This window comes from Canis aureus, chromosome 11 (genome assembly GCF_053574225.1).
Source record: "Canis aureus isolate CA01 chromosome 11, VMU_Caureus_v.1.0, whole genome shotgun sequence".
Classification (NCBI taxonomy): domain Eukaryota; kingdom Metazoa; phylum Chordata; class Mammalia; order Carnivora; family Canidae; genus Canis; species Canis aureus.
Genome location: NC_135621.1, coordinates 59,458,578 through 59,475,458, shown reverse-complemented (window position 1 = coordinate 59,475,458; position 16,881 = coordinate 59,458,578). Strand labels below are relative to the sequence as shown.

The following is a 16,881-nucleotide window of genomic DNA, read 5'->3' as shown; positions in this document are numbered from 1 at the left end:
CTCTCTCTCTCTCTCTCTCTCCCTCTCTCTCTCTCGGTCTGTATGAGTAAATAAATAAAATCTTTAAAAAAACCTGATTATTAGAAATTTAAGATGCGGCTATGACAGTACTCAGAAGGAAATATATAAACTAAATATACTAGAAAATAATGACTGAAAATTAATAAGCTAGGTATTTATCTCAAGAAATTAGACAAAAAGAAGAAAATAAAATTAAAGAGAGTAGAAGGAAAGATAATAGAGGACAGCTAATGAAGAAGAACCAACAAAGCTAAAAGTTTCTCCTTTGAAAAGACTAATAAAATTGGCAAAACTCTGATGAAATGAATCAGGAAAAAAAGAACAAATAACAAATATCAGAAATAAAAAAAAAAACAATACCAATACTGATAGTGTACACACAAACAATAAAAGCATATTATTGACAAATTTTGCCAATAAACTTGAAATTTGAAATGAGGAAGAAAAAAAAATCATAGAAAAATCCAGCATATCAAACTGGCATCAAAAGCAGTGGGGTAGGGGGAGCAATAGAGGGTCACTTGGGTGGCTCAGTCCATTAAGCATTCAACTCTTGGTTTCAGCTCAGTTCATGATCTGAAGATCAGGCTCCACAATCAGCAAGGAGTCTGCTTGGGATTCTCTCTATCTCCCTCTCCCTTTGTCCCTGCTCCTGCTCACACACAATAGCTCTCTCTATATATTTCATAGATAAATAAATAAATAAATAAATAAATAAATAAATAAATAAATCTTCTTGAAAGGTTTTAAAAAGCAATAGAAAACTCTGAAGTCCTATAACCATTAAAGAAATTAAATTAGAAATTTAAAAAAAAACTGCCACAAAGAAAACTCTAGGCCTAGATGACTTTACTCTTAAGTTCTCACAAACTTGCAAAGCATTAACAATTTCCATTGTATATAAACTCTTCCAGAGAATAGAAAAATAAGAAATATTGCCAGTTTATTTAATGTGGCTCACATAATTTTTTAAATTTTTTTTGTGGCTCACGTAATTTTGATAACAAAACTTGATATAAGAAAAGATTATTTAAAAAAAAGATTATTACCAGAAAAAATGCTGTGTCAATATTGGTTCAACAACTGTAATAAATGTCTATTATACTAATGCAAGCTATTAATAATAGGGAAAACTATGGGTGAGTAGGGAGGGTATATAACTCTACTTTTTGCTCAATTCCTCTAAAAACCAAAGTATATTAATTAAAAAGTTTTTAACTAAGAAAAAAGATATTATAGACCAAACTCACTTATGAGTATATAGAGATGCAAAAATTCTAATAGAATATTAGCGAACCTAATCTAGCAACATAGAAAAATAATAATAGATCATGATTTTGGCATCAAAATTATCATGGTAGGTTTAATATTCAAAAATTAAGTAATGTCGGACACCTAGGCGGCTCAGTCTTCTGTCTTCGGGTCAGGTCATGATCCCAGGGTCCTGGGATGGAGCCTTGCATCAGGCTCCCTACTCAGTGGGGAGTCTGCTTCTCCCTCTCCCACTAACCATGCTTGTGCTCTCTGTCTCTGTCAAATAAATAAAATCTTTAAAAAATAAATACATAAACAAAAATTAAGTAATATAATTCACCATGTTAAGAAGACTGGCTATTACTGTTTCTAATCAACATTGTAGAGGAGGGCACATTCATAAAGAAATTTTAAAAATTAAAAATAAGAAACTAAAGTAGAGAAAAAACTGTCATTATTTACAGATGATAATAATTTTATACAAAATCCAAATAAACTTATAATTTATTTTTTAAACTTATAATTTAGAACAAGCAAGTTAGCAAAGTCACTGAATATTAATGTCTAAAACCTCTATTTCTTTTCTATACCAATAACAAATAGAAAATTTAAGTTTGGGATCCCTGGGTGGCTCAGTGGTTTAGAGCCTGCCTTCAGCCCAGGGCATGATCCTGGAGTCCCGGGATCAAGTCCCACATCGGGCTCCCTGCATGGAGCTTGCTTCTCTCTCTGTTTGTGTCTCTGCCTCTCTCTCTCTCTCTCTCTGTGTCTCTTATGAATAAATAAATAAAATCAAAAATAAATAAATAAATAAATAAATAAATAAATAAATAATAAAATCTTTAAAAAAAAAGAAAATTTAAGTTTACAAAAGATATCATTCACAATAATATTAAACATTACCAGTTACTTAGGGATAAATCTTATGAAAGATTTCCAACACCTTTATAAAGAAAATCCTAAAACTTTGTTCAGAGACATTGAAGGCAACCTAAGTAATGGTTCCTTGAATACTCAAGGAACACTCAGTAGTAAAAATATGTAACTTCTCCCCAATGCAATCATGCAATCTTAATAAAATCACAAGTTTTTATGGAACTTAACAAACTACTTTCAAAATTTATATTGACACACAAAAGGCCAAACGCAATCAAGGCATTTTATTAGTTTCCTAGGGACCCTGTATATAACAAAGTACCACGAACTGGATGGTTTAAAACAACAAATTTATTGTCTTATAGTTCAGGTGACTAGAATTCCAAAATCAAGGTGTTACAAAAGTTGATGCTTCCTTTGAAACCTATTCAGAGAAGTCTTCCTTACCTTTTCTCTTTCAGTGGTTTCCTGACAATCTTCGGCTTTCCTTGGCTTGCAGCTGCACAACTCTATCTCTGCCTTCATGGTCACATAGCATTCTCCCGTGTCTCTATCTTTATATGGCCATCATCTTATAAGAACATCAGTCATATTAGAATGAGAGCTCACTGGGACACCTGGGTGACTCAGCGGTTGAGCGTCTGCCTTTGGCTCAGGGTGTGCTCCCAGAGTCCAATCAAGTCCCGCATCAGGCTCCTTGCAGGCAGGGAGTCTGCTTCTCCCTCTGCCTATGTTTCTGCCTCTGTGTGTGTATGTGTCTGTCACACAGAAATAAATAAATAAATAAAATCTTAAAAAAAAAAAGAATGAGGGCTCACCCTATTCCAGTATGACCTCATCTTAACTAACTACCACTGCCATCACTCTATTTCCAAATAAAGTCACATTCTGAGGTTTAGAAATGTCAACATATCTTTTGTGGGGAAGACACAATTCAGTTCATAACAGCACTTTTGAAGAGAAAAAACCAAAAGGAAAATTTGTTCTATTAGACAACCAGACATATTTCAAAGCTATAGTAATCAGGACAGTATGGTATTACCGCAGGGACAGAAAAGTAAAAGAAAGAGTAGGAGAGCTGAAAAACATCATAGAAATAGGTTTGTGTGACACTTGAACCATGACAGAGATGGCAAAGGAGAGCAATGAGGATGGAATGGACTTTCTAAAAGAAGATACTGGGCCATTCTGAAAAAAATGAAATTGGACCCCTCTTTTATATCTCACACAAAACTCAAATCCAGTGAATTTTAGAATATACTGGTTGATTTCTTCTTGACCCTGGACCAGGGAAGGATTTTCTAAAGAGGCACTAAAAGTACTCATAATGGAAAAATCACTGATAAATTAGAATTAAGACCTACTTACAAACAACTGTATAGAAAGAATAGAAATTCAACTCTAAGCGTAGGAATATATATTTGCCATCCATATAACTAATAAAGAACTAGTACCCAGAATATAAGAAACTGCAACAAATAACAAGGAAAGAGAAATGTACACAGGAGTAAAAATGGTGGAAAGATTTGAACTTCACAAAAGAGGAAATTCCAATAACCAATATCAAATGTTAAAATATTCCATGTCAATAAACAAACATTTCTTCAAAGAAGACATCCAGATGGGGACACCTAGGTGGCTCAGCAGTTTGGCGCCTGCCCTTGGCCCAGGGCATGATCCTAGACACCTGGGATCAAGTCCCACATCGGGCTTCCTGCATGGAGCCTGGTTCTTTCTCTGCCTATGTCTCTGCTACTCTCTCTGTGTCTCTCATGAATAAATAAATAAAATCTTAAAAAAAAAAAAAAAAAAGAAGAAGACATCCAGATGGCCAACAAACACATGAAAAAATGCTCAGTATCATTCATCATCAGGGTAATACAAATCAAAACCACAATGGGATCTCACCCCATACCTGTCAGAATGTCCAAAATCAAAAACATAAGAAAGAGCAAGTGTTGATAAGGTTGTAGAGAAAAGGGAATTTTTGTGCACTGTTGACAGAAATGCAAACTAGTGTAGTCATGGTGGAGGACAGTACAAATGTTCCTCAAAAAATTAAAAGTAGGACTATCCTAGGATCCAGGAATCATACTGCTGGATGTTTACCCAAAGAATACAAAAACACTAATTCAGAAGGACATAAGCACCCCCATGTTTATTGCAGCATTATTTACAATAACTAAATTATGGAAGTTATGGAAGCAGCCTAAGTGTTCATTGATAGATGAATGAGTGAAGATGTGGTATACACATACATGGAATATTATTCAGTCATGAAAGAGAATGAAGTCTTGCCATTTGCAATAACATGGATGGAGCTAGAGAGTATAATGCTAAGCAAAATAAGTCAGCCAGAGAAAGACAAAAATAATATGATTTCACTTTTCTGTGGAATTTAAGAAACAAAACAAATGGGGGTACCTTGCTGGCTCAGTCAGTAGACTATGCAACTCTTGATCTCAGGGTTGTGAGTTCAAGGCCCATATTGGGTATAGAGATTACTTAAAAATAAAATCTTAAAAAAAAAAGACACAAAACAAATGAACAAAGAGCAGTGGGGAGAGGAAGACAAACCAAAAAATAGACTCTTAACTATACTAATCAAACTGACGGTTGCCAGAGGGGAATGTGTAGGGGGATGGGTGAAATAGGTGAAGGGATTAAGGAGTGCACTTGTTTTTTTTTTTTTTTTTTTAATATTTTTTTTTATTTTATTTATTTATGACAGATACAGAGAGAGAGAGAGGCAGAGACACAGGCAGAGGGAGAAGCAGGCTCCATGCACCGGGAGCCCGATGTGGGATTCGATCCTGGGTCTCCAGGATCACGCCCTGGGGCAAAGGCAGGCGCCAAACCGCTGCGCCACCCAGGGATCCCTGGAGTGCACTTGTTATGATGAGCACAGAATGTTGATTGGAAGTGTTGAATCACTAAATTACACAACTAAAACTAATATACAAAAAAAAGAAAAAATATAACACTGTATGTTAACTGCACTGGAATTAAATTTAAAAATTTAAGGGGCAGCCCCGGTGGCTCAGTGGTTTAGTGCTGCCTTCAGCCCGGGGAGTGATCCTGGAGTCCCAGGATCGAGTCCCTCGTCGGGCTCCCTGCATGGAGCCTGCTTCTCCCTCTGCCTGTGTCTCTGCCTCTCTGTCTCAAATAAATAAATAAATAAATAAATAAATAAATAAATAAATAAATAAAATCTTTTTAAAAAAATTAATAAAACATTCTGTGTCGGGGCACCTGGGTGGCTCAATCAGTTAAGCATCCAGCTTTTGATTTTGGCTCAGGTCATAATCTCAGGGTGTTCTGAGATCCAGCCCTGCATCAGGCTCCATGTGGAGTCTGCTTAAGATTCTCTCCTCCCTTTGCCCCTTCCTCCAACCTCACATGCTCTCTCACTTAAATAAATAAATAAATAAATAAATAAATAAATAAATAAATAAATAAAGTGTTCAGTGTCACTATTTGTCAGGGAAATGCATTTTAAGACCATGATGAAATACTACTACTCATACATCAGATGAGAAAAAATATAAAATTTTGGCAATATTAGGAGTTAACCAAAATATGGACCATCAGGAACTTTCATAATATGAATGATATAAATTGGTACAAAATCTTTGAAAGTATGTTATATCATCTTTCCAAGTTGAAGACATGCATATCTCTGCAATTCTACTCCCAAATCTTTATGCTAGGGATATATGTTTATGTATACCACAATACATGAACAAGAATGTTCATAGAATCATTGTTTATCACTACCAAAGACTGTAAACAATTCAAATATCCATCAACAACAGAATGGATAAATAAATTTTGGTCTTAATCAGCAGTGAGAATGAATAATCCATAGCTACAAACAACAATTTGAATAATTCCTAAAATAATGTCAAGACAAAAAAGGCAAGTCATACAAAGAATACAATTCTACATAAAGGTCAAGAACAGAGAAAAACAAATTACATTGTTAAGAGGTATATACCCAAGTATAAGATTATGAAAAAAAATAAAGAAATACTTCTATAATAGTTGGGACAGTGATGATCTCTGGAGGAAGGAAAAGAGCTTGGGATTGAGAAGAGGATAATTGGAAAGACATACACAGGAGGCTTTCTGTGTATCAGTAACATTCTATATCTTGACCAGGATGGTGGTTATAGGTTACAGCCTGTAAAGTGATTACACTGTATAAATATTTGTTAAACTATCCATATAAGTATTATGTACTTTTTTATGTCTTATATTTCACAAGATCAAAAATTTTAAATTTTAATTTAACTTTTAGTTTTTTATTTTAATTATAAAAATACTTAAAACTTTTAAATTCCACATGGTCTGGAGGAGAAAAAATAAGTCAAATCCTGAATCAAGTCCCTTAGAATGTAGGAGTTTAGCAAGGAGAGAGATCCCTCCAAGGGCTATAAATAGATGCATCACTGAAGATTTTTTTATGCAGGGAATTAATAATTTCAGAGCTAGGCTTCAGGAAGTTTAAATGAGCAGCAGGATGGAAAACAACCAGAGGCAAGGAAGAGGTGGGAAAGGGGGAATAGCAGTAGGAGAAATGACTGAAGGAAGTCAGAACATACAAATTTCCAATTATAAAATAAATAAATAATGAGAGATGGTATTTACAGCATGGTGACTACAGATAATAATACTATATTACATAACTGAAAGTTGCTAAAAGAGTAGATATTTTTTAAAAGGCAATATTTTTACTTTTAATACCTTGTAATGGAGTCCAGTCATTAATAGAATTAATTCCCCAAACAAAGAATACAGCAGCAATTTAAAGGGGGAAAATGCCAGGTTTCCAAGGTAACAATAAGCCTGTTTAAGGTGGGCATTTCCTCAAATGGTTTCCATATGTGCAAGGATCACCACCTACCTGTAGATGGCAGAAGTCAGGGATGATTTTTTTTTTTCATCAGGGACTTCTCAGTAAGGACTCAAAAAGGTTTTATTAAATAGGAGCTCATGTTAGACAACGTGTTCTTGCTTTGGTTTTGTTTTTACTGTTCTCCATGATGTGTCATTCGTTTTGCTCTCAGAATTATAGTCATTTGCAGTCAATGAGTGTGTCTGTGAGAAAGTGTAAACCTTAAGGCAAAATGCTTGAGGTGGACAGTGTAGGAAACATGAGAGGGAATCAGTTGTAGACTGCATTCCAAATATCCCAAAATACCAAAAAGGCTGAAAATAGGAAAGTTATCCAATCCACCCTCATCAGTATGTTTGGAGGGAAAAAGTGAGGCCTAGAGAAATGGCTTAATGAAAAGCAAAGTTTGGAATACAGGACTATCAACCCATAGTTCAGTGTTCTTTATGCCTTACCATATTGCCATGTAAAAGTTTTCTGGAGCCCAATTCCTTCTTTGCAAGTTATGTAGTGTGCGCGTAAGAATGGAATCCTAGCATGAACAGTAAAATAAGCAGTTCCCATACTTTCAGATGGATGGTAGGTGTCTTTGATTATCCTTATTCTGGTCTTTGCCAAATTCTCTGGTCTAGGAGAGAAAAAAAGTCCCATGATATTTCTTTTTTAAATTCTTAAAATAAGGGATGCCTGGGTGGCTCAGAGGTTTAGCACCTGCCTTCTGTCCAGGGCATGATCCTGGAGTCCTGGGATCGAGTCCCACATCGGGCTCCCTGCATGGAGCCTGCTTCTCCTCTGCTTGTGTCTCTGCCTCTCTCTCCCTCTGTGTCTGTCATGAATAAATAAACAAAATCTTTTTTTTTTAATTCTTAAAATAAATTATATGTGCTATATGGATAAATTTAGAATAAAAAGTTATCCAATAGTATAGGATTTTATATTAAACTGGTACTTGAAAAAATATTTTCAGTAGCTTCCTAGTTTCTTTTTCTTTTTTTTTTTTTTTTTGCTTCCTAGTTTCTAAATTTAATCAAGAGCTAATTTAGAGGGTAAATTAATCTGAGGAACTTTCCCCAAAAATGTGCTTATTTAATCACAAAATTTATTAAAATATTGAAAACTTTTAAATCTCTTATTAATATCAAATCATATTATTAAGCTGTTCTGGAAATAAAAAGAAGTTTAAGTATAGATTGAAGACAAGAATAAAAGGGTAGAGAAACACTTCATTAATCTTCTACTACATTTTAATCATCCCAGAGAATAGTAAAATGTTGTTATATGTAAAATAGCCAAATGAAGCTAATCAATTTATACAAAAATGAGAAAGCCATGGAAAATGTCTTTCTATAAAACTATAGTACTAGTTTTTAAATGATCAGTTTCTGTTTTTAATTTTCTTCTAATTTTCAGAACAATAATCTGAATATATACTCTAGGAAAAATTATAATTAGATAAGGCTCATTTTCTTAAAGTTATCCATGTTAGATCTGAATGTGAAGAGTTGTCAAAAATAATCTCAAAGCAGCTGTTTCCAATTATGCTTATTTTGACAACTGAAAATGAGTAAACAAACCAAAAATAGCTTAATATTTTAACCAATGTAGCTCCTTAATACTAAACAAAATAATTATGCTTTATATTGGTATAAAATTTAAGAAGCACATTTTAATGTTTAAACAGGAATGAATTATTTTTTACGTTATGCAAAATTAATCCTTATACAAATTTGAGTAGATGATGTACAAAGTATATTTTGATAAACAAAAATTCCAAATCCTCATCAGAAAAGGAGATATTCAAATTCACTCAAGCATTCATAAAAGTTTCCATCATATTTGATATTTGAGGGAAGAGTCAAATATAATGTCAATACAAATAATAATATAAATATGACTTGGATCTCCTAAATATTCTCCATTCTGCTAAAAGAAAATTTCTACCTACCTTCCTTCTTTAAAAAAATAAAAAAATATAAAAACAACAACAAAAAACTTTATAAGTATTTTAACTGTTTAGAAGAAAATTTTTTTCATAGATAGAAACGAGGTATAAATAATATAAATGAGGCAGAAAGAGGAAAAAGAGAAGAAATGTGAACAAGACTTGTCAAGCATGCAAAAGTCTGAGAATAATACAGTGAAAACAACACAGGAATCTGGGTTTTTCTCATCTAAAGTGCTATGTAATATTGGGGGCACCGTTTAATCTTTATATTTTTTGGTCAAAATAAGGACGCATTCCTCCTTCATTACAAATCTGTTTTGTCCTTCAAAGCTTGCATTAAGGGATCCCTGGGTGGCGCAGCCTTTGGCCCAGGGCACGATCCTGGAGACCCGGGATCGAATCCCACATCGGGCTCCCAGTGCATGGAGCCTGCTTCTCCCTCTGCCTGTGTCTCTGCCTCTCTCTCTCTCTGTGCCTATCATAAATAAATAAAAAATTTAAAAAAAAAAAAAAGCTTGCATTAAGACTTTTTCATGGTAGACAACTCAAAGGAGTTAAGTGATTGTCTGCCTTTAGATCAGGGCGTTATCCCAGAGTCCCAGGATGGAGTCCCACATCGGATTCTCCTCAGGGAGCCTGCTTCTCCCTCTGCCTATGTCTCTGCCTCTCTCTGTGTGTGTATCTCTCATGAATAAATAAATAAAATCTTAAAAAAAAAAAAAAAGACCTTTTTATGGAAGTAAGAGGAACTTTTCTCCATAGAAAACAAGTAAGGAGATCCCTGGGTGGCGCAGCGGTTTAGCGCCTGCCTTTGGCCCAGGGCGCGATCCTGGAGACCCCGGATCGAGTCCCATGTCGGGCCCCCGGTGCATGGAGCCTGCTTCTCCCTCTGCCTGTGTTTCTGCCTCTCTCTCTCTCTCTGTGTGATTATCATAAATTAAAAAAAAAAAAAAAGAAAGAAAGAAACAAGTAAGGATTCCAAGGCAACTTTGACCATAAGCATGAGAGCCTATAAAACCCTGGAAGGACTGCTTGCTCCCAGATACCTGTCCAATTATCCTGACATCATCTGATATTTCCACTAATTTGTTACATTAGCAGTTTCTTTGGGGATAAGGAATTAATTCTAAAAGATTCCTATTGTAAAAGTGTAAAATGTTATATTGATGCTAATATTTTTCCAACCAGCTATCTACCTGTATGTGGCTGTGAGCAAGTGTGTATACGGGAAGCAGACCCAATTATTTGAGGTCAATGGATATCCCATCCTTCCTGTGGATGGTAATGATGAGGAAAAGATCCAGAGCATGGGGTTTTGCCAAAAGTCAAATTTGTGAGGGCTCTGAGGGTGGGGGTCCTTAAAGCCATGTGGAAACAACCATGTTGTACCAGACACTTGGGAATAATAGGAGAACCGAAAAACTACATTTTCCTACTTCACCATTTGATGTCCCAAATAGTTTCCATTGCCAGAAGTATTCACAGTATTATAGCATGTTGAACGTGCCAGAAGAAAGCAACAGGTTATAGTACTGTAAGATTTATGCCTTTCCACATTTGGTAAAATGGGCTGTTTCTTCATATATCTAGGCCTTGCTTTCTGCCTCTGAATATTAGTCCTGCTTACCCAAATTCCTTATCTGTCTAATTCTGCAGCAAGCCAGGCATAAAATACAGGACCAGTCAGGACCATTCTACCTGAATATTAAGCAATTCAGGCTAGAGGGCAGGAGGAAGCAGGGATTAGCCATTCTTGTATATTTCTAAAACAAAAATGCCATGACTTCCTTTATTGGAAATGTCAAGCCATCCCATGGACTAACATTAGGATCAAAACCAGATGATTATCCTGCTTTTCCCAAGAAAAAACTACACTCTATTTCATTTAAAAACCAGAATCTAATTTTTATCTTGAAAAAAAAAAAAAAAACAGCTCTTTAAAGTAAATATGTCCCTCAAAAGAAAACCACCTAATTTGCCTGGGTAGAGGGGAGGAAAGGAATAAAAAAGGAAAAGAGAAATAAGTTGGGGTTTGTGTGAAGGATAAGTAATTTGAACTCTGGACATGGACATGGATCTTTACCATTAGTAATTGTTCTGCTATTCCGGGGGAGAGCAGAGATGAAGCTAGGGTTGAAAACAATTCAGGATTGACCAGAGATGAAAGCACTAATTCCAGTGCGGGTGGGGGATAGGATTCAAAATACTGGAAAGCTTTGTTTTCCTCACCCTGTGTCTTGGAACCGCCAGATCAGAAGTTGGCAACTCTATATTAAACATCATAACAGCTGGGATGAGGAAACTCTTCAGAGAAGGGCCACCCCAAAAGTCAGGAATGAAAAAATGCTAGAGGAATAAACACAACAAAATCCCTCAGGAAAATATATCTGACCACTGGGTGGGTATCAGCCTTGTGTCATATTTGGTATGCACTGGAATTTTCTTCCTTTAAAATGAAGACTACTTTTCCTTCGAAAAAGTTGCCTGTTTTTTAGGTAATCACCCATCTTTCACAGAGAACCTCAATTCTAAGTATATATTGCTCATAAGGCTTTTTTTTTAGGAGAAACAAAAGCCCAATCCCTTAATCTAGAGTTTAAAAACACTACCTGTAAAAGTCACTAAACAAGAAAAAAAGGAAATGTTGAACAATTTCTCCTTTGGGGAGAAACAGGTTGGTTTTCTACAATGTCACTGACCCTGAAGAGCATATAAGACTATAGTAGAAGCACAACAGTTATCCTACCTTCATTCTGCATCGCTTTTCTACCTCTCCGTCTACTTAAACTCCTTTCCCTGGTTCCTCAGCATCTAAAATTCTGTCATGGTTCCCCAAAAATGATAACCTTCTTTTTTTTAACCACAGAAAAGCTATTTCTACATAAGAGAAATTTTGCGCTAAACATGGCCCTAAATGTTCATACCTTTTGCCTTCACGTTTTTTATTGATCCTCTTCCCACCCTTTCATGATTTTTTTTGCCCATCATGTGGTATGAAAATTGAGAACACTTAAAAACTACAAGGTGAGGTCCTAACTCATGAGCAGACAATCAGAAGACCCTGGAAAATAATGTTGAAACATGATCAAAGTCAAGGGCAGAAAGAATATCCAAATAGGCAACAAATTATTCAGTTCCTTAACTGAGCTTTTTAACATTAAAGAGAAAAACAAAAGATTTCATAATATAATTTGTGCTATTCCCTCATTGAACAATGGATTCTCTAAGTATACATAAGAGAAAATACTAGAATGTATTGACTTTAGGTTGCAGCATGAGTAGATGTATTTTCTTCTCTATACTAAGGAAGAAATAGATTTCAAGTGCAATACATGACATTTGTGTTAGATTTTTTTTTTCTGACTTTAGGGGAATAAGTTACTGGAATATAGCCCCAAAAGACCTCCTCTGGAAACTTTGAAGAGTCTAAGCTAGTTATTGGACAGGGCTTCCTGGAAAAACTAGGTGAGAGCTTCTTTAAGCCAGGGACAGGCTGCATAGAGTAATATATTTGAACACTGGCTTGGCAGTCAAGCATATTCTGGGTGTGAATTCTGCTTCTACCAGTCACCATATTGGTGATCTCAGGCAAGTTGCTTAGCCTCTAAAAGCCCCAGTTTCTGGGCTATAAAAATGAAGGTAATGCCAATCTCTTCAACAGGGTTGTTGTAAGAATTAAATGAAGCAATGTAAGTACTGGCATATGAAATGCAAATAATGATAATAAAAGGAGGGCAGCCTGGGTGGCTCAGTGGTTTAGCGCCACCTTCCTCCCAGGGCGTGATCCTGGAGATCTGGGATCGAGTCCCACGTCAAGCTCCCTTGCATGGAGCCTGCTTCTCCCTCTGTGTCTCTGCCCCGCCCCCCTCTGTGTGTGTCTCTCATAAATAAATAAATAAAATCGTTTTAAAAATGATAATAAGATAATAATAGCTAAATAATCTAGTGATTACCAAATGCCAGGCACTCTTACCCACTATGCAACCTATTACTGCTATACTACTGCTATGACTACTACTACCATACATTATTTATCAATATATCCCCAGTACCTAGCACAATGCCCACCATGTTGTCATTCAGTAAATACTTCTTGAATTAAATTAAATTTCTCAGCATTACTTAGACTGAGATAGGCAAGAAATGAACAATCCAGTCAACTAAGAATTGTATCCATATTCACATATTTATCAAAAAGCATGACTATCATGTTTCATTGAATTTACTTGTTTTTTTTAATTTAAATAAACTGTATGGAAATTTGGGTAGCATAGACTCTAATATTCATGAATGTCTCCAGAAAATAAAACTATAGACCAATTTTGCTTGTAAATACCCTCAGTCATGAGTGAGCTTAAAGATAAGACATGTAGCATTTTGTCATTTCATTGAGAAGCAGATTTGAACCACACAAAATAGGAAATCAATATATGAGGACCAGTCCTAGAGATGTGCTTGGTATGTGCCCCAGGAGAGGGCACACTGAGAAGGAAGCTTTGCCCTTTGCTAGATCCATTATCATAATAGTAACTCTCATAAAGCTGTGGAGGAAAAGGCTTTTTTGTGGAATAATAGGCCCCCAAATCAGCCAATGCACAGAATTATAGTAGTATTCATGAATTTGGGAATTCTAAAAGGACTTGGGACAAATTCCTAGTAGATGTCAAGGATATACCATACAGAATGTGATAACTGTGAGAATTAAAATCAGACCACCTAAAAGCAATTCATTTGGAAGACCAAATAAATTCTCAGAAATTCAACAAAAAATGCTGGTGCAAAGTTTCAAAATCCAGTTCATCTTTATCTTATCATTTTTCTAAGTGTGATATGTTCATGATTCCCTGTTTAATTACCTTAGAAACTTTTTAAAAAACCTTTAGAATAGGGACTCCTGGGTTGCTCAGTGGTTGAGCATCTGCCATTGGCTCAGGGTGTGATCCCAGTTTAGGGATCGAGTCCCACATCAAGATCCTTGTGAGGAGCCTGCTTCTCCCTCTGCCTATGTCTCTGCCTCTCTCTGTGTCTCTCATGAATAAATAAGTAAAATCTTAAAAAAAAAAAAAACCTTTAGAACATTTTCACATTTTCTAAAATAGTACAAGCAATGAAATGCCAAGCTTACCATAATAAAATATACATACAGAAAATATGAAATTGCTTTGCATTATAACATTAACCATATTACAGAGTAAATATTATGTTCTTTTAACATCTAAGAGTAAACTAATGGCTCAGAAACAACATGTGTGATCTGACTAAATTAGTGTTACTATGGAAACTTGATATTTTCAATTTCCCAACCCTTAAGGTCAATTTCAACACTGCAATATGCTGTTTTCCATTTTGCTGCTATAGTTCAGTACAATAGAAAAGCATGCTGCAAATCAGAGTTATTAAAGACTCTAAACTAAAACTGAGAAATAAGAGTAAGAAAAACTATATTCTTCTCTTAAAAAGTTCAGTCATATGTCATCTATGGTTCATTCCATAACCCAAGTCCTCATCTGGCTTGTCTTTATTTTTCCCAACAGTTTGCTGGCAGATTCACAAACTCAAAATAAATAGAATTTTTCCACTATCTAATTCTGAATTTGGCAGGGAAACTCAATGATGAATCTATTCCTACCTCAAAAAATGTTTTCTTTTATACATTTCACTCACTCATACTCACTCAAGACTGTAGATTAGAGAAATAACAACTTCAGTGTGTGTGTGTGTGTCTGTGTGTCTGTGTGTCTGTGTGTTAGGATTGGGAAGGGGATTCTATCATATATGTCTCAAGAATAAATCAAAATACAAATCCAATCCTGGGCAGCCCGGGTGGCTCAGCAGTTTAGCACCGCCTTTGGCCCAGGGTGTGATCCTGGAGTCCCACATCGAACTCCTTACATGGAGCCTGCTTCTCCCTCTGCCTGTGTCTCTGCCTCTCTCTCCCTCTGTGTCTCTTATGAATAAATAAATAAATTTTTTAAAAAAAAAATACAAATTCAATCCTAATATCTGAAATTTCAAATAGGAATAATCAATTTTTTCATCAGTTCCCTTCTTGGATTCCTTCTAGGCATATGAGGAGAAATCTCATAGACTATCACTATGAAGAGGATATTTCCGCGTATCCTAAAGGAGTAAAGTCTCCTCACAATAGTGGGTGGTGCTGCAGCCTCATGACTTCATTTACCCCCCAGCTTGGTTCTTTAAAACAAATACTTCACAGCCTACACAGACTTCTCACCTTCTAACTTGCATAGAACTTACAGTAGTAAAATAATTTAAACAATAATTTTTATTATTTCCTTCACCATACACTGGTAAGTGAAGGGTTATTGCTATCTAAAAAGCTTTCCTTACTCATTTTTTCTTACTTTTTCAAGTTAAACTTAGTCCCAGTTACAATCTCTACCTACCAAGTCTACCTTCTATTACAAACCTTTTCAAAAGAGTCTTAAAAGCTCATTCATTTTAATTTGGAAATAATGCCAGGGAAGTGACACAACGTGAACCACCCTGTTTGTTTCATGTAGGTGCCTAGAAACAACTTATAATTTCTATTTGGAAAGAGACAAACCTGGGTTATACATGAACTTTTACTGTGGAATCTGTTAGCTTTACTTTTTCAAGCATCACCTTCAGTTTATGTGAGGAAATCTGTCCCCAGGGCATTATTTTAAGGAGATTTGTGGATTTATACTGCCTAATGCCTCCAAATTAATTTTACCAAAGCAATTTTGATCATTTCAGTACCTGACTCAAAAATCCTCAATGATCCTCTTTCTTTCTTCATTGCCCACGGGCTAAAGTTCTAAAAGGCTTTCAACAATCTGGCAGCAATTAGTGCCTGGGACCTCACTTCCTACCCTCCCTACACAGACTCTGTCTTCCAACCAGGGCAAGGAGCTTACAATTTGTGTCCAGTGGGTTATGATGTGTGGTGTGGACCAGGGAAAGCTATGTATTATATTCTAGCCTCTTTTTTCAATGAGAGTTTTACTGAAGTTATCCTATTCTTTCTCCACAGTTCCACATTGGTTATGTTGTAAGTGGACCCCTTAGATCATAACTGTGAAGAACGGTATCCATACCTGATGGAGAGGAAAGAACTACACCCAGAAATCCTGGACTTGGAGCTTGAATCGGACTTTGGATTGTCTACCTTTAGACAAAGGTTGTAACTGAATGTAACAAGTAGGGAGGAAGATATGTATGGATGCTGAGTAGCCAGAGAAAAACTATAGAGGCCTCTCTGGGTACCTCCCAAACATATCACCAACTCCTTTCTGTAGAGCAACCATGCTGTTTAAATGGCAGCAAACCATAGCTCCTGCTATAGGTGGATCCTAATTTGTCTACACCAACATTGGCATAACCCAAACCTATGTCATTCAGTAGCTGTTATTCTCCTGGCCACTGTGATAGGCCTGTAGATGTTGCAATCAGAGCAAATCTGAGAACTTTTTACAATTGCTAAAAGAGGCAACTCTCCTCCTGGTTATGAACAAGGAATCATATAGTCTAGATGTGGTAATCAAACACTAAGATGGCCTCCAATGATTCCTGCCTCCCAATACTCACATTTTTGTATAATACCCCTCTCACAGTGTCCCAGAGTTGGTCTGTATGAACAATAGAATAGGGAAGAAGTGACGGTGTGTCACTTCTGAGATGATATTACAACATCCTGGGTTGTCTTTCCTCCTTTTCTCTTTCTTTTTTTCTTTTTTTTTTTTTTTTCCTTTTCTCTTTCTTTATCTCTTTCCTTCTCATCACTTGTTCTGGGAGAAGCCAATTGCTACTTCATAAGAAACCCATAGATAGGCCCATGTGATAAGAAAGTGAAACCTCCAACTAAGAGCCATATGAGTGAACTTGGAAGTAAATTCCCCAGCCC

General features: G+C 35.8%; 1 long non-coding RNA gene across 3 annotated transcripts in view; it reads right to left on the bottom strand.

The window, feature by feature from the left end:
- Nucleotides 1-16,881, bottom strand: part of LOC144324173 (uncharacterized) — a 164,945-nt gene that overhangs the window by 71,343 nt on the left and 76,721 nt on the right. The window lies entirely within an intron of this gene.